Source organism: Nomascus leucogenys, chromosome 15 (assembly GCF_006542625.1).
Source record: "Nomascus leucogenys isolate Asia chromosome 15, Asia_NLE_v1, whole genome shotgun sequence".
NCBI classification, from domain to species: Eukaryota; Metazoa; Chordata; class Mammalia; order Primates; family Hylobatidae; genus Nomascus; species Nomascus leucogenys.
This window is the reverse complement of record NC_044395.1, coordinates 105,973,178-105,991,342: the sequence shown is the minus strand read 5'-3', so window position 1 is coordinate 105,991,342 and position 18,165 is coordinate 105,973,178. Positions and strand designations below refer to the sequence as shown.

At 39.4% G+C, this 18,165-nt stretch overlaps 1 protein-coding gene across 6 annotated transcripts in view; it reads left to right on the top strand.

Moving 5' to 3' along the window:
* The first annotated feature begins 431 nt into the window (after positions 1–431).
* Positions 432–18,165, top strand: part of PHF21A (PHD finger protein 21A) — a 195,699-nt gene continuing 177,965 nt past the window's right edge. For 2 of the 6 annotated variants that reach the window (XM_030794851.1, XM_030794848.1), the window contains exon 1: positions 434–675. The gene's annotated coding sequence lies outside the window, so the exon portion shown is untranslated. Of the gene's footprint in view, positions 676–1,674; positions 2,892–3,519; positions 3,713–18,165 lie in introns of those variants that run through there. The other 4 variants (XM_030794853.1, XM_030794849.1, XM_030794858.1 and 1 more) reach the window with 4 other exon arrangements.

The following is an 18,165-nucleotide window of genomic DNA, read 5'->3' as shown; positions in this document are numbered from 1 at the left end:
TTCCCAGCCCCAGTCCCTCTCGCCCGGCTCTCGGGAGCGGCGGGGGCGCGCACGGCGGCGGCGGCGGCGGGCCGGCGGGGCCGCGCGGCGGGCTCCCGCGCGGGCGAGTGTGTCTGGGCCTGGGCGGAGGGATCCCCGGGCTGAGGCGGCGGAGGTGCTGCGGCCCGGGGCCGGGTGGTGAATGGGCTGGTGGTGCTCGCTGCTGCTGCTGAGAGGAGGAGGAGGAGGAGGATGAAGAGTTGGGCTTGTTTGTCTCCCACAGTTTCTCTCCTGCTGCTCTGATTCCCCCCTCCCGATTCCGGCCCGGGGCCTGTGTGTGTCCCTCCTGGAGGAGGAGGAGGATCCAGTTCCTCCCCCCACCCCCTCCTCCCCACCCCCCCTTGCCTGGGGAAGAGGAGGAAAGAAACAGCCCAGAGAGAGAGAGAGAGAGAGTGAGTGAGAGAGGAGAGGAGAGGAGGAGGAGGAGGAGGGAGAAGGGAACAACCTACCATCTTAACACACTAATATCTAAAAAGTGCGAGAGGCCCAGAGCAGCAGCAGAAGCAGCAGCAGCAGCTCCAGCTTCTTCCCTCCCTCCCCATGAAGAAGAGTTCCCTCCTCCTCCTCCTCCTGCTTCTCCTGCTCAGAGTTCCTGCCTCCAGCTGCCAGGGGGGACAGCCAGCCAGCAGCAGGAGGGTGCAGTATCCCAGCTTTTCCATTCTCTCTTCTCCTCACTCTCCTCTCTCTTTTTTTCTGGAGTAGCTCTATTTCCCCTCCCTCCCCCTTCCCCCTCTGCCTGTCTCCTCTCTCCCTCTGTCTTGTCGCTGGTGTTTGTCTCTGGGAGGATCAGGGGCTGCCTGCTTGGAGTTTGTTGTGGGGGGAGGTAGGGGGAGGGGAGGGGTGTGTGGGAGGGAGGAGGGAAAGGGGGGTGTTCTCGTCAGGACCCCTCAGTCAACTTGAGATTTGAGCAATAACTTCCCCTTCGGGGCGCCCCCCTGCGTGCCCTTCCCATACCTCCCCCCCCGAAAAAAAAGACAATGGGAAAACCTTGGCTCCCCCCCTCCTCCCCTCTGCCCTCCACCCCTCCCCAGGATAAATTGGAAGTAAGTTTATGAGCAGCCTCGGGAGCCTGGGCGCAGAGTGCAGGGCCGGAGCGGGTGACAGAGGCGGCGTGCCGGGGGCGGCGGGGAGGGGGCGTCACATTGTCCCGGCGGGGGGCCGGCCGGGGGCTGCGGGCGGGGGCGGGGGGCACGGAGCCTCGCCCGCCCCCTTCGGCTGTCCCTAGGCCCGGGGAGGGTAGCTGGGGCTCCTCCATCCCACCACCCCACCCCGGGATGCTGTCGGGGGGAAGTTTTTATTATGATTATTTATTTAATTAAAAAAAATTTTTTTTTTGGAAAACCATCTTATTTGGTGACTGAGGGATCTGGTTAAAAAAAAAAAAAAAAAGCTGCGGCTGCTGACGCTGCCGGGCGCGAGTGTGTGTGTTTGTGTATGTGTGTGTGTGAGTGTGAGTGTGTTGGTGCATTTGTCTTGGGTGGCCGGAGCAGCGTTGGGGAAATTCCGCTTATTCTTCTTCTTCTGCAACTTGTTATTCCGAAGAGTCTGCCTGCACCCCTCACCCCGGGGCCGGCCCTCCCGCATTCGCCCCCGCGACCGCCGGCCGCGGGGCGCCCCCGGGACCCCGAGCGGGCCGGGGCGGACAGGCCGCTCCGAGAGGGGCCGCGGCCGCCCCTCCCCCGCCCGCGCCCCCGCCGGGGGGAGGGGCGCGCGGAGTGGGACTCTTTCCGTTTGGTCCAGCCCCGTCGTGCACGCAGTTCCCAACACTTCTCGTCATCCTCTCTTTGGTCTCTTTATTCTGCTGAGCGGTGCTGTTAGGATTTCTTTTTTTTTTTTTTTTCCCCTGACCACGTTCGCGATGGTGGGTAGCAGCAAGGTGGCCCTTGTAGGGGAGGGGTTGGTATCGAGATTGGGCACCGGGGGAGAACGCCTTCTTTCAACTTTGTCTGTGGCTTGCACCCCCCGGAGAAGGCCACAGGCCGGTTGTGGGGTGCAGATGTGCCGAGAGTGATTTCTAAGTAGTTGAGTTGTTGTGATGAGGGTACGACTGCTAATGGTCGGCAGGTTTTGTTTTCATTGGTGAATCTGGTGTCATCATATTCCGGTCATATGTTGAAATATTCTTTGTTTAGGTCTGGAAGTAGAGGATCTCACTCTGCACGTCCACATTGTGTTGTTTTTAAAATGATGTCTCTGGGAGTATGGATTTCTAGAATTTCAAATCTGAGTGAAGGTCCGGGCGTGTGTGGGCCTCATCGCCTGGCCTTGACAGTGAACTTTGTGGCTGTGTTTCGGATTTCAAAGATTTGCCCCATAGCTGGGGAAGGAGTTGTGCATTTTTGCTGATAGTCGGTGTCAGGAATGTAGATGCTCGAGCTGGGGAAGTTAGAGAGGGAAGAACATTTATATATAAATAATGGATAGTTGAATATTAGAATTAGATTAATTTGGGCTGATGAAAGTTTTTTTTTTTTTTTTTAAGCAGTTGTGCACTCTGGGAAGGAAGTCTTTTCACAGGTTCACTTGATAGGGATTCTTTAAGGCGAGGGGTTGGAATTATCTCCTTTTTGGTGAGTTCTCACCAACATCTGTAGCTTTATTGAGGGCCTGGTAAGGATACTGAAATTGAGGCTAAACCATGTAAGCATACTTTTTAGTGTTTATGGTATTTGTTTACATCTGGTGTTCACTCTAATTTAAGCAATAGAAATAAATAGGTCAGCTTTGCTTTTGGTCTTTGAAGACTGGCCCCCTCCTTCCTTTTTTAAGTTTCACAATTTATTTGGTTTACAGCATTGTTGGAAACTGTTACTACATTTTTACTGGAAATACTATTATTCATTTTAATTTTGGTAAGTTCCTTCTTATTCTCTTCTTCTGTCTTCACTTGTTTATGGAATCGGTGTTGTGGGCTTAAAACTAGTTTATTTTAGGGGGTCATTAAAAATGTCTGAAAAATACATTTTCAAATCCCAGGACCTATCTTTTCATGGCAAAGAGGAAATTTTGTGTGCAGTTATGCTAATGTTTATAAAAAAATTTCTGTACTTAAAACGTTTGTAGATGTACAACTATCCTTAAGTGAAGAGCATAGTAATAGTGCACAAAGTTCTCAAAACACAAACATCTGGCTAACATGTTACGAATATTCCAGGGGCTTTTTTTTTTTTTTTTTTTTACATCAGACTTTTGCTTTTGGTAACATAATAGTATTTGCAGTTTGACTGACATTGCTTGGCTGCCCATAATAAAGTTTTTTGCTTGGGTGCTATTGAAGGCTTTTTAACTTAGTTTTTAGACAATTTTGCAGGCTTTATTTAAGCATGTTGTATTTTGGACTGAGGCAAGTCTTTGTGGAACTGGAGTAGTAATAGATGAAAAAGATACCTACCTGGGCTAAATTGTATTTTTAGAAGGTGTAAGTGATGGATGGGGCCCATTTCTTTTAGCTTTGAAGGGTCCATCCTTTTTCCTATTCAGTTGTCTGGAAGGAGCTGCCTCTGAAATACTTTTCTTCTGCTTACATGAAGATCTCTAAATGCTATCCAGCAGGAGGTGCTACAGCCAGAAAAAGGAAATTTTTGAATTTTGAGGGTCTTGCTACTTATTACAGCTCTACTTAGCTTCAGCTAAGCAACAGGATTAACACCTTAAAGTTCCAGAAAGATTTTGAGTAAGTCCATTTAAAAATTCCATTCATAAATTTTGTTTGCTACTTGAAACTGAAGTCTTTGACTATACAAAGTAGATGTGTGATTGCGGATGGCTTAAGGATTCTGGGCCTTGGTACAGAGCACTGTTTAGAATTATTTTATTTGGAAGGGGAATTAGTCTTGTGTTGATGAGTGGGGTGTTGAGCACGTATTTTAAAAAATTATTTGTAATTGTTATAAACAAAAGTAGTTGGTATGATTTAGGGCTTTAAGCCTTGTTATCATCCCTATAATATTAATACAAATAGGATATAGAGTAGTTGAGATTTTGGAAAGGGGGATAGTGTGTGGAAAAAATTTTAGACTTCTTGTAGTTTTTTCCCCTCAGATTTACAGACTATGATTCTAATATAGATAAATTTTTAGGCACTCAGCTTTATAAATACATATGGTTGATGTACTTAAGTTAGCCTGCAAAGATTGAGATTCTTGAACTGTAAGTCAGGTTCTATCAGTGGTAGGTCATTGCTGATATAATAGTAACTGCATAAAGATGAATATAGCTACTTTAACAGTTTCATAGCATTTACAGCACATGGTCCTTTGAAACTCTGTTAGTGTTAGGTGAATTGATTATCACTGGAAATATCATGCCACTGTGGTTGCTTGTAAAGTTTTGTGTCAAAGTTTTAAACATTTGGGGATGCTAGAAAGTTTGATAAATCTGCTTTGAATTTTGTCTATTTTGTAGGCAAAATACTGCTTTCTCAGTAAGACCAAATGAGATAATACATATAAAAGTTCTTCATAAATGGTAAGAAAGCATGCAGATATTAAGTTGTTGAGATAGGTAACTGATTAATACATGGACAGAAGCTTCTGTCTTAAAATGCTAACTTTTTCCATATCAATTGAGAAAGTAATACATTTAAAGTGCACCCTGGACACTATAGTTTTTTTATTTTTTTATTTTTTGAGACGGAGTCTCGCTCTGTTGCCCAGGCTGGAGTGCAATGGCATGATATTGGCTCACTGCACCTCTGCCTCCCAGGTGCAAGCGATTCTCCTGCCTCTCAGCCTCCTGAGTAGCTGTGATTACAGGTGTCTGCCACTACGCCCGGCTAAGTTTTGTATTTTGAGTAGAGACAGGGTATCACCATGTTGGTCAGGCTGGTCTTGAACTCCTGACCTCAGGTGATCCACCTGCCTCGGCCTCCCAAAGTGCTGGGATTAGAGGCGTGAGCCACCACGCCCAGCCTAAATTTTTGTTTTTTAAATACTGTTTGGTTACCAAAAATGTCTTTGTTATAGTTTTGAAGCTGCTTTTGAAAAAATGCTGCCTAGTCAGTTTCTCATAATTAAAAAAAAAAAAAGGTCATTTTCCCTTTTGAAGATCCTGTGAATTGTATGTCCCCTATTACAGTTTTTCTTCATTTCTCCATTGATATGATGTGATAGTAGTTGATTTTAGTGAGTATGTAAGTTCCCTGATTCTTCTATAGACTCTTATTAACACAGAGTAACAGATGTCATGGTTAAAGTTTTGAATGTTTTGACTGACTCTGCTAACTTTCTGAAAAATTCTTACTGCCTAAAGCTTTCAAGCTTGTTTCACAGTGAAAAAGATGTATATCTGTATGTGTTAGTATTAGGTATATGTGGATATATCATTTTTGTTTTTCTATTTTAGAAGGATGCACAAGGAAATGACTACTCAAATCTAGAGGAGTGCACTGAAATATTTTTGTGTAAAAATAATCCAAAAGTTTAAAGCCTTGAGTTTCAGCTTTCTTATAAACTCTGCTCACAAATTTGGAATAGAAACATTTTAAAGTAAAATATAGATAATTAGGAACCCTGTGTTTATGAGCCTATCAAAAGGTATAATATCTTAAATTTTAGAAGTGACTGTTCTTTTGAAATTGCCCCCTTTGGAAAGTAAATATAGAAACTTGCTTCTGTGAAGGGTGAGAAAAACACTTAACTGTTTAGATAAAAATGAAACCTCTCAGGGTGTTATTAACTTTTTCATCCTACAGACAGTGAATAGTAAAGCTTTCTGTGAAGACATACTGAAGTTAAGCTTATATTAATGTGCTCTTAAATTTTGTATCCTTAGTATTTTATTGCTGAAGGCTTTTGTATTTAATTACTATTCAAAGAGAGAAGGGAAGGAATTAAAGTTTTAGGTCTCTGACCTTTGATGCAATTCTTTTATATCTGTATCTAGAACTGATTTCTTGAAACATGTTTGAATTTTCATATGATTTTGTGCTGGGAAACGTTAATGATTTATGTTGACTTCTTAGGAGCTTTTGTACATGGGCTTTTTTTGTAGGCCTAAGAATTCTTTAACGTTTCGATCACATTAATTTTCTCAGGTGTGTATTTTTGCTGCTTTGCGATTTTTTTAAAAAAAGAGATAATATGTTAACATTGCATTGAATTTATTGTAGATAATTATTTCTTACAGCATATGTTTTCTACTTCGTATATTTGTGTGTATATGTGCCCATACTATTTTGTAGGCTTTCGTATAATTCTTATATGTGTGTTAAATTTTTGAATAGTTATCTTTTGTGAAAATGTTGAAGTAGACTTTTATGAATAACTTTTCTATTACTTGTCCCTCAATTCAGTCTTAAAATTATGGTGAACTCTTCCCTTTTAGAAATTATATGTGAGGTTCAGCCATCCTTTGGACTCTTCTAAAGCAACTTTGTTACACTAGACTTGTGTGGCAATTTGAATACTCCTCCACTTCTCCCTTTTAGTACCCTGCAAGTCTCTCCCCTCTCCCTGCCTTAAAAATAAATGAATAAAAAAGACTTTGGTGAAAATATCTCAGTTGAAGGCAACTATTCTTTTCTATACTTTGGAATCAGTTACAGAAATGTTTTCTGCTTTTCTAAGTAGTCAAGAAAGTGAAGCAGTATGGAGGGGATAGGAAGGGGATGAGGCCTAACAGGTTGATGATCTAGGCTTTATTTTGACTCTGTTTGTGGGCCTAGGGGAAAAAATAACTTAAACACAGAAGCCAAAAAGATGGGTTTTGTTTTATTGTTTTGGCTGCATTGAGAATACAAACTGTCAGTACTTGAGGAGAAGGAGCAGCAGAAAGGAATTGATTTTTTTTCTGCTGCAGATCCAAGTATTGTTAACCATGTGCATCTCCAAAGCGACATACTTACAAATCAAACAGTAGTTGATTCTTTCACTCAGTTAACAGTCAGAACCCTAAATTGTGTGTGTGTTTTTTTAAATTTTAAATAAGTACCCAAAACTTTGGGGTAATGACAATAATTTCCTGATAAAAGTGGGTGATAGTAACCATGGCAACTGCTATCTCTGGCCTTATGGACAGTATGTTGTATTGATGAAGCTTCAAATCCTTTATAGTAGCCCGTCACTTTTATGGTGAAATGTAGTAGCATGTGTTGCAGATGATTTTTAGCTGGATTGCGTTAAATTTGTGTGCCAGCTTATCTTTCCTTGTTAGGAATTTCTTGGACTATATTCCAAAACATGTTTGTGAAGGTGCTGTTGCCTGAAAATAACCCACCACCTGTGTTAGGCCTCCTGATGCAGATTGCACTTAGTTCTTTCCCAGCCTCCTTCCAACAGACTTGCAGAAAACAGGAGGGTGTGTAGCAACTGTATATATATAAATTCTAGCTCAAACTTATCAGCTTGTGTTTGGACATGTTACTGATAGCTTAAAAAATCTTTTGTGTTTTCAGAAGAGGTCAGTGGATGGGAGAAGTGGGCCTGTAGTTGGAATACTATTTTTCTAAGTGTTCTTTCTAGAAGTGTGTGTGTATGTGTGTGTGTGTGTGTGTGTGTGTGTGTGTAGGGAATTAGAGGTGAGGAATGGAGGGCATAAATCCTGAGTAAGGACTTGACAAAAGCAGAACTTCAGTATTTTTTGTTTGTTTTTGTGATGGGGTGTGCGTGTTACTATAAAAATTATTTCCTGGTGGGCAATATTAGAATATGGGGAATGTTTGCTTCTGAGAATTTTCTTCAAGAAAAATTATTTATAAAATACATCTTGAATAATTGTTAAAAAGCAACCTGTTAAAACAATTAAACTTTTTTTTTTTTTTTTTTTTTGAGAACGAATCTTTCACTGTCACCAGGCTGGAGTGCAGTGGTGCGATCTTAGCTCACTGCAACCTCCACCTCCCAGGTTCAAGCAATTCTCCTGTCTCAGCCTCCCGAGTAGCTGGGACTACAGGCGCGTGCCACCACGCCCAGCTAATTTTTGTATTTTTAGTAGAGACAGTTTCACCATGTTGGCCAGGATGGTCTCGATCCCTTGATCTTGTAATCCACCCGCCTTGGCCTCCTAAAGTGTTGGGATTACAGGCGTGAGCCACCGTGCCTGGCCAAAACAATTAAACTTTTTTGTGGGGGAGGATTAGAGAATGTTGAAATGGATCCATTCAAACTTTAAAAAACTATTTCAAAAATTATATTTTTTATTACATCAAGTCTTTTTGCTTTTTAAGCATTTTTTTCTGTGCTTCTCCTATGTAAGATTTTTCTAATGTGAAAATGTTGATCTAAATATTGATACTTTTTCCTGTATGTACTAGAGAAACTATGTGCCACAGCAGAGAACATACAAATTTGATCTAAATTTGATTAGACTCTGATAATAAGATATAGTCAAATTGTGCTAGATATTTCAGACTTTCTTGAAACTTGCTGTGATAACGTGGTTTACTTACTACAAGTCCCAGTATGCATTGCAGTTTTTGCTTAACTTCAGATTAGAGCACTGCATGCTGGGACCTGTAGTTGATTTAAATAGTACGGAAAACCCTTCCCTCTTGTCTACTCCATTTTATACACAGCTTCCCAGGCCTCTAAGAACTTTCTGCTAAGTAGTTTGATTACTAATATTATGATTATTATACTGCTCAAATTCTAAAGTGAGTCTTCAGAAACAACCTAGTGTTTTAGTTTACCTTAGATTAATTTATTGTATTTTTTATCAACTACTATAAGGTTTACACACAAAATAATATATTGAAAACTTGACTTAGCAGATGTAAATTATTTTTATGCATGTGGTGATACAGGTCTCTTTATAATTATGGCATCATTGATTGCTAGTGTGGGCATGAGAAGCCTCTTATTATCAAGCCTGACATATATGCTGTTCCTTTTTTTTTTTTTAAATGGGGATAGTTATTCTGTAAGGTTGGATGGAAGGTTTTCTGTGCCAGTATTTAATTTCAGAGTTCTGTGATTCTTCTGTAATAATTGTCAACATCTTGCATATCAGTACGCTTTAACTGGAATTCCTGAAAATAAATGTGGTTTTAGTGTAAATTTAATACTTGAAAATGTAGTCTGAGGCAGAGAGAGAGGTGAGACGTCTTTAATAATTTATTTATATTTTTATTTGGAAAGTTTAAATTTTTTCGTGAGGATTCTACTTTAATTTTATTAACTAATATCAGAGGGTTGTTGCAGGGATTGTTAAAATCTATGACAGTGCCTAGCACAGTGCTTGGCACATAATAAGGGCTCAGTAAACGTTTAGAATTAGCAGCAGCAGTAGTAGTAGTTACTGTTATTTTAAAAAATAGCACGCTTCACATTTTTTCCCTCTCTTTTTACAATATAATTTGATCAGAAGCTCAGGCTGTTCTAAGACCTTGAGATTTTTGGCTTATGGTAATGATGTGACAAATTCCTGAGAATGTTTTTGCTGTGCGTGAAATGTCCTTGCACCTCAGTTTCTCCCTAAGTGATACATGCCCCCAAAAGGACTATCACAGCAGTAGCTGAATATTTTGACTAGTATTCAGCTCTGCCTGTCTAGTACTCATTGCATCTATATCAAAAGCCTTTGGTTGACTTCAGAAAGTTCAAAAGATAATGAAAATTTATTGTTTACAATGTTTGCACTGGTAGAATATCCAAACTAGTTGATTAAGGAAAATAAGATGCTGCAAAATGTCCCTTTTGTTACAGTTTACAGTGTATGTAACCTTGGAAAAATTCTGTTGTATTTAGAAGCATGTACCAATCTATCACTGTAGTTCACAGTGTTACAGGATTGATGTATTGGAGGCCAGTAAGCAGCCCCAGAAAGAAAGTGTAGTTTCAAAAACTCTTCAGTCTTTGCATTAATTTTCTCTTTTAGGACACTGACTTCTTTTAGGTTCTTGAACTTGTATTTTTATTTGCATGGCTGGTCCCTTTTGGCTGTTTGAGAAGGGAAAGGGATGCCTGGGGATATTGGAAAATGTAAGCGTAAGCTGCAATGTGTACGTCTTAGTTTGAATGTATGCAGAAGCAGGGCAGTGACTTTCTTACTTGCTTAGCCAGTATCTTATTCCAGCTTTTTCTCTTGTGAGGAGTTCTTACAGTATTGTTGCTGAGGGCTACCATGTTTATTTAAGAAAACTCTGCCTTTAGTTTTATTTATTTATTTATTTATTTATTTGAGACGGAGTCTTGCTCTGTTGCCCAGGCTGGATATGGAATGCAGTGGTGCGATATCGGCTCACTGCAACCTCCGCCTCCCAGGATCTAGCAGTTCTCATGCTTCAGCCTCTCGAGCAGCTGGAATTACAGGCATGCACCTCCATGCCAGGCTAATTGTTGTATTTTTAGTAGAGATGGGATTTCACCATGTTGGCCAGGCTGGTCTCTAACTCTTGGCCTCAAGTGATCTGCCCACCTCGGCCTCCCAAAGTGCTGGGATTACAGGCGTGAGCCACCACGCCCAGCCCAAGAAATATTTTTTAAAGTACTTGTTTATATAGCAAACCAATCCGCTGTAATAATACTAGCCTCCCCCCCTACATCGTTGTGATTTAAAATTTGTTAATATGGCCAGGCGTGGTGGCTCACGCCTGTAATCCCAGCTCTTTGGTAGGCTGAGGTGGGTGGATTACCTGAGGTCAAGAGTTCGAGACCAGACTGGCCAACATGGCAAAACCTCATCTTTACTAAAAACAGAAAATTAGGTGGGCGTGGTAGCAGGTGCCTGTAATCCCAGCTACTCGGGAGGCTGAGGCAGGAGAATCGCTTGAACCTGGAAGGCGGAGGTTGCAGTGAGCTGAGGTTGTGCCATTGCACTCCAGCCTGGGACACAGAGCAAGACTCTGTCTCAAAAAAAAAAAAAATTGTTAATATGTAGATTAGACATTAAATAGATTCCTTAGATGTGTCCAAAATGTATGGAATCTGGTCTGATATGCTTCTACTTTATAAGCTGTTTTATTTATATCAATTTGTCTTTTCAAGACCTAATATTAAAATGAAATAAATTCAGCAGTTACAAAGGAGTTAATACAAAGGGCTAAATATAAGGAGAAAAATAGTCCCTGGTGTTAATGGGCCAATATAGAAAATACCAGGTTTGGAGGAATTCTCATTCCATGTTTTTATCATTGTATGTACCCATGTGATTACTGAAATACTAAAGTTGGAAATCAGGAGAGGAAATAAGGAGAGTAAAACTGGGCAGCCATGTAGATTCAGTGTAGAGACCTTTGACACACCTAAATTATTGAACACAATTTTCTTTTTTAATGAAATGTCCCAGGCCAGTATAAAGGAAACAGTTGTGATGATGTCAGAAGACTTGGTCTTAAGTGTACTCCTGTCATGTAGCTGTACACTCTTGGGAAGGTCATCCTTGCTGGGCTGTAGTTTACCCAGTGGTAAAATGGGGATAACAATAAGGGCCTGCTTCACTATGATATTAAAAGGATTAGATAGCTGGGTGCGGTGGCTCACGCCTGTAATCCCAGCACTTTGGGAGGCCGAGGCGGGCGGATCACGAGGTCAGGAGATCGAGACCATCCTGGCTAACACGCTGAAACCCCGTCTCTACTAAAAATACAAAAAAATTAGCCGGGCATGGTGGCGAGCGCCTGTAGTCCCAGCTACTCGGGAGGCTGAGGCAGGAGAATGGCGTCAGCCTGGGAGGTGGAGCTTGCAGTGAGCGGAGATTGCGCCACTGCACTCCAGCCTGGGCGACAGAGCGAGAGTCCGTCTCAAAAAAAAAAAAAAAAAAAGGATTAGATAATACTCATTAATGTACTTTATATTACTAAAGTTGTGTATGTAAATTGAATTTTTAATCAGCAATAAGGGGCTGGGTTTTAAGATACTTGTCTGTATCATGTTAATAATATTAATATTATACAATTTTAAATAATGAGTTAGAACCAAAAAATTAGTGATCCACCCTGCTCCCAATACACCAGTACTTTTTTTTTTTTTTTTTTTTGACACGGAGTCTTGCCCTGTTGCCCAGGCTGGAGTGCAGGGGGGCCATCTCGGCTCACTGCAACCATTGCCTCCTAGGTTCAAGTGATTCTCCTTCCTCAGCCTTCCCAAGTAGTTGGGACTACAGGCGTGTGCCACCACACCCGGCTAATTTTTGTATTTTCAGTAGAGACAAGGTTTCACCATGTTGGCTAGACTGGTCTCTAACTCCTGATCTCAAGTGATCCACCTGCCTCAGCTTCCCAAAATGCTGGGATTACAGGCCTAAACCACCGCGCCTGGCCCAATAGACAAATTCTTGACATGTGTTTACATGTGTGTTTATGGTGTAGTTCTTAACAATATACACATTGATACATTTGTGTGTATATTATAAATATAAATGTACTGGTGTGTTGTCATGGGAATGAAAAATTTTAATTATGAGCTTTTATGTTTTAAAAATTTTATTTTATTAACTATACAAATTTTATTTTTATGTGTTAATACACAAACTTACATAAATATATATATTTGGAGAGGTGACATACACACATTTTGGAGAAATTACATAGATTTTAAATGTTTGACAAGTTGTGAACGGTTTTTGTACCTTAGGTTTATCTGTTGTCATTAATAATAAGGAGTGTTTATTATGTATAGTGCTGAGCCTTTTTACACATAGGATCTCATTTAGTTTTAATCCTCACAGCAATATTCTGAGGATTTACTATTATTATCCTACCTCCATTTTACAAATGAGGAAGTAGAGGTTTCCCTCGGATCACATAGGTAACAAATGATACAACCTGGATTCAAGCCCAGGTTTGATTCCTGAGCCTTTGCTCTTAAATGTCCAAAATGCTATACTAAACTATGTAATTCCCATAGAAACCTAGAAATGAATTACTAAAGAAGTTTTCAATTTACTGAAATGGCCACAGCTACAATGTATCATTTTGAGGCTGTTTCATGTTGATTTTGGTTTGGTTAGGTTGAATAGTTTGAAAATAGTAAACATTGGAATGGGATGGAAATGAAGACATTTGGGACAGTGCCTGCTTTGTTTATCCTTGTATATCCATTGCCAAGCGTAGTGCATAGCATGGGGTGGGGTCTAATAGCTTTGGAAGTTGGGCACTTTATGAAGCACAGTGTAAGTTAGTTTAATACATTTTTTTAGTAGGTGCAAATGGTTTACATTCACTATTTCAGTCAGTCCTTATATAACTATCAACGTTTTAGAGTTTTAGATAAGTGTCCTTTCAAGAAATATTACAAAAGCTGTGCATCTAAGTTAGAAAGTCATTCTAGCAATATAGATATGTATAAAGTAGAAAATTAGTCATTCCGTTCCCATCCTACTTTTAAACTTTTCCTGTGCATTTACATATGTATTTTATATATATATATATATACACACACACACACACACACACACACACTTTTAAAGAAGTTTAATTATACCATAGTACTCTCAAAGTTTACTTTTTTCCAGGTGACTATTTAAAAAACTTGTTTATTTTTGAAAATAGGGCTCATGTGGGAAGTGGGAGTAAGGTTGGAGGAAGAGAGGCGGGTAAGATTTATACATTAAGATTCCAAACCTAATGCCCTAGATTGATTGTACCTCATGCTTTAGGAAATGGTCATTGTTATTTTTAAAACTTAAAAAAAACAATTTAAAATGACAACATTGTTTTCTGTCCTATCTAAGTGATTTAGGAGGCATCATTTCTGAATTAAATGATTCTAGTTTATTCTGGTAGCTACTTATAAAGAGAGCAATTGTGTTTTCAGATAACATTTAAAAAAACTGGTGCTCTCTCCTCTTGGTTGTTAGGACACATTTATTTCACATTTACAAAGTAAAGTAGGCAAGAATTGGGGCAAACCTGTAAAAAATAAAAAATAAAGTAAAGTAGGATTTTAAAACCAAGATAATACATGTAGTATTTTAATTAATAGAAACTCAAACTAGTGCTGCGTAATCAGCATAAAGATAGCCTGCATAGGAATTAGTCCTGGTCCTCACAACTTCATGTGAGTAGTGTGGGCTGACCTTATCCCCATCACCTATCCCTTCTCAGCCACTACCAAATGCTATGCTGATAACTCAGTATTTTTTAACGCAGTTAAAAAAAAAAGTAAGTTATTTGAGTGCTGTTCATTTTTTCTGGCATTATATTTAGAAAGACATGCTAAAGGCCTTATAATCTACATTAAATAGAACTCTTTTGATTCCAGCTTTGAGAGTTTTAACTTGTTGCTAAGATTATTAGTCATAATTCACCTTTGTAATTTTTAAATTAAAAAATTTTATTACACAGGTAATAAAAAGTTTTCATTATAGAAGTTTTTAAAAAAGCCTTTCTAATCCTAGAATACACTCCTTGCATCTAAGGTGCTTTATGCTTCTTCAGATCCACGAAGTGCTGAAGCCTTGCCTTAAAATGCTAAGAATCGGACCTGGTAGAATGTAGCAGTTTATTTAAACTATAGAGTAGTCAACGTTTTTTACAAGCCAAGTTTAGTTTTTCTATTGGTAGCATTCATAAATGTGCTTTTCCTTTTGAGTGGCTCAGACCATGTCCTACAGAGTATTTTATTCTTGTTCATTCTAGTCTAATAGTGTACAGAGGGCTCAATTAATGTTATGGATGGTGAAACTGAGAGACAAGAATTTGACTAAGTTAGTGGTAGAGCCTAGTTTTCCTTTCTTATTCTGGACTCAGTCATCTTGACCAGTACTCTCTACACTTTTAAAAATTATGGTTACCAGTTAAATGTATGATAGTCTAAACTAGTGTTTTATGCATGTTATCAAACGTATAGGAAAGTTGAAATTTTTAAAAGGATGAGATTTTAAAATACAAGTTGTAATAATTTCTTCCCAGTGGCTCCCTTCCTCAGGGTACCCACACCCACTTGGAGACGAGTGCTCAAGATAGGCCATTCTTCCTGCAGAAGAGGCAGCCGTGGGGACAGCTGGAGGACAGTTGGTAAAAGGTGTGGGACTTTTAAGTTGGAGTGATCTTTTGCAGCTTTTTAATTTTAAAGAAACAGCCGTTCTTTCTGTGAAAGGCTGAAAGATGGAAAGTATAGGCCTGGAGAGAGGTGAGCTTTAAAAGACAGAAATATAAACCTTATTTGTTTTCCTCAGAGTTGACCAAAAGGGAAAGGGCTGCCTGCCCTGATAGCTTCTACTCCCATTGAGATGGCAGTGCCTTTTTCTGTTGTTAGGCAGTTTATAGAACGCAGGATAGCTTGGTAAGCGTCTTCTCTGTGCCTGATGTGACGTAACATTGTGGAGTATGCAGCATGCATGTTAAGTACAAGTGGTTGTATTTGGCTTGTTGCTGCAGCATTTTTGAAGATGTCTTAAAAAGCAATTATCAGTGGATGTAGTTGGATATGTGCAAATTATTGAAATCATCATATCTTGAAGACCAAACTTTGTAACTTCAATTATTCTATTTAGTATTTGTTTACTTCCCCCAACCCCCAACACCTCAGAGCAGAATTCTTTTTCTGAAAGGAACAGATGCCGTTAACTTATCAGGACTTGATACTAAAAAGCCTACAAAAATCTTTGTGCTGTTTATTTTCTTTATTTAATCTATATGCAAAACATATTGTAATTATTGCTGTTAGAGAGTTTTAAGCTGATGGTTCCCCCCCACCCTTCTGTGCTCAGGGGAGATAGATTAGGAATGCCAAACTGACAACTTGGTATAAAGAAATAATGACCATTGAAATAAAACAGGAGTTCAAATAAAAAGCAAATCAGATACAAATGTAGAATGAAAATATCTTTTAGTAAAATGTTAGCATGCTGTACTTGGAACAGATGCCACATTAATTCAAAAGAGAGCCCAGAAAATGTGGCAACTTTACGATGTCAATGGAGGAAGCTGCAGTAGTTCCTGTTTTCATTGTGTCAGGTTCTCAGTACCTTTAGGTCCAGTCCTGTTCCTTATATTTATTTTCTGTATATTACATGTTAACATACAAATATTAAATCCGTGCCTAATGCTTTTATTTGTGTAATTAAATACATTGTCATGCTATTAGATGTTAGTATAAAAAGCCCAATAACTTATACTGCAACAGTCATGTTTTTTGTTTTAAATATACCTATCAAGATATTCAGAATCTGAAGCAAAAATTCTCTGCATCCTTCAAGGCCCATTTATGATAAGAAGGTAGTCTAAGAATTGAGTCTTTCAAAGAGGCCTAGTGCTTTTTAAATGTAAAATTTGGACAAGTTACAAAATTATGAGAATTTTGCTTTTTTCTCATTTAAATTTGTAGTTATCATTGGACATTTGTTATGATTTTTAAGTAGCTTAGACTCATTCATTCCTTTTGTGTTTTTTTCATGGTGTTTGGGAAGAAGAAGGGGTGATGGAAGGGTACTGTACACACTGGGATATTTTCAGAGTGACATTCATTTTATAGAAGATTGCACAGGGACGTCTCTGAATTGCCCATTTCTTGCAGTTCCTGGTTAGTGTGGGTCTGAGTGTGGAGAAAGGTGGGCTGGGGGCTCTTAACCAGATTTACAGTGTGCTACTTCCTGAGTCGTGCGATGATCTAATCATCAGGGGCATATCCTGTGTGCCTGTAAAGACGTCTGGCGCACATGCTTGGAAAGCACTACTAGTTTTCTCTCACTGAAGCTTACAATTTAGTAATTTGGTAAAAAAGTTAAAAGTTTTGTTTTCATGTAATTCGAGTGAAGGGGAGTTTATAGCTCTGTGTAGAACACAGAGGTTAAGAATGTTGGTACAGGAGCCACTTTGCATGGGCCCAAATCCTAGCTTTGCCATGTATTAGCTCTGACTGTGGCCAAATGACTTCCTGCTCTGCCTCTGCCTCAGTTTCTTTACCTGTAAAATCTGAATAAAATGAAGTGGTTATGAGGAATAAGTGAGTTAATGTATCAACTAGTAGAAGTGCCTGACACGTAGTAAGTACTAAATAAATGGTACTTAAGCTTAGTTTTCTGCTCCTTTCTTCTCTTCTCAAGGATTGAGACAAGTATTAGGATAAGAGCCTGAGCTTTGGCGTCTGACTCCAGTATTTGAATCTCAGTATAACCACTTAAAGTTTAATATGTGACCTTGGACTAATTATTTAAGCTCACTCCAATACAGATATATCACATACATGCTGCATACCACTGTGCTGGTCACTGGGACTTCAGTTTCTTCATCTGTGATACAGAGATGGTAATACCAGCCTCCTAGGGTTCATGTGACAATAAAATGAGGAAATCTTGAGACACTCAATCGTGATAGCTGCTCTTATCATTATTATTGTTATTATTACAGTCCCACTAAAAGTTGATGGGAAAAGAGTAAATATGGAACAATTTAGCTGGAGAGGTTTTTCCTCCCTTGACATGCATGGTGAGAAAGAGTATAGATGATAAAAGTGTTATCTAATGAGTTCTTATTTGTGAATAGCTCTGGGAAAAATAGAAAATACATGAGAATATGTCCGTTTTAACAGAGCCTGCTAAATATTTTAGGGGATTTAATGTTTATTAAAACCCATAGTGATATAAGCTTTTCTTTTTTTTTCTCAACCGCTGGTGAGACCAGCACCAAGATACTGATGCAGTTTATAGTAGGTCTCTTAGAGTCAAGTCAGTAGTAGACTAGGCATTATAACTCTCAAGTCTTAAATACTCATCAGCTGGTCAGTCCATTGGGTCTGACACATTGGGTGTATTTAACCCTTGAGAACTCATGCTTGGGTGTAACAACTAATGGAAACAATTGGAGAACCCCAGAGATATAAAAGTGGCATACAAATGCTTTCTAATAATGATGGGCACAGTTTATTTGCTTTCTGATTTTGGGCATTTTGCCTTTTGTGAAATTTCCTCTCATTTGGTGCCTGATGTTTTCTTATGGTAATTGTTATTTTCTTTCTATATTTAATTGTCATAAGCTACCTACACTGAGCCTAGAAACTGAGCCTGAGAACAAGTTGATTATGAGAAAAGGTACAATGATCTCCTCAGATTTGAGGGGTTTTGGGGTAAATAATTGAGTTAATGCATCCATTAGAATGTATGTATGTATCTGTCTTACGTATCTCTCTATCTTATAAGTGAAACCAGTAAATGAGGTAAGGGGAAAGGTCATTAAGTGTAAAATATAATTAACTTTGTTCATTCACTACTGATCAGGATCTGAACGTTTTTGGTCTTTTATCCTTGATA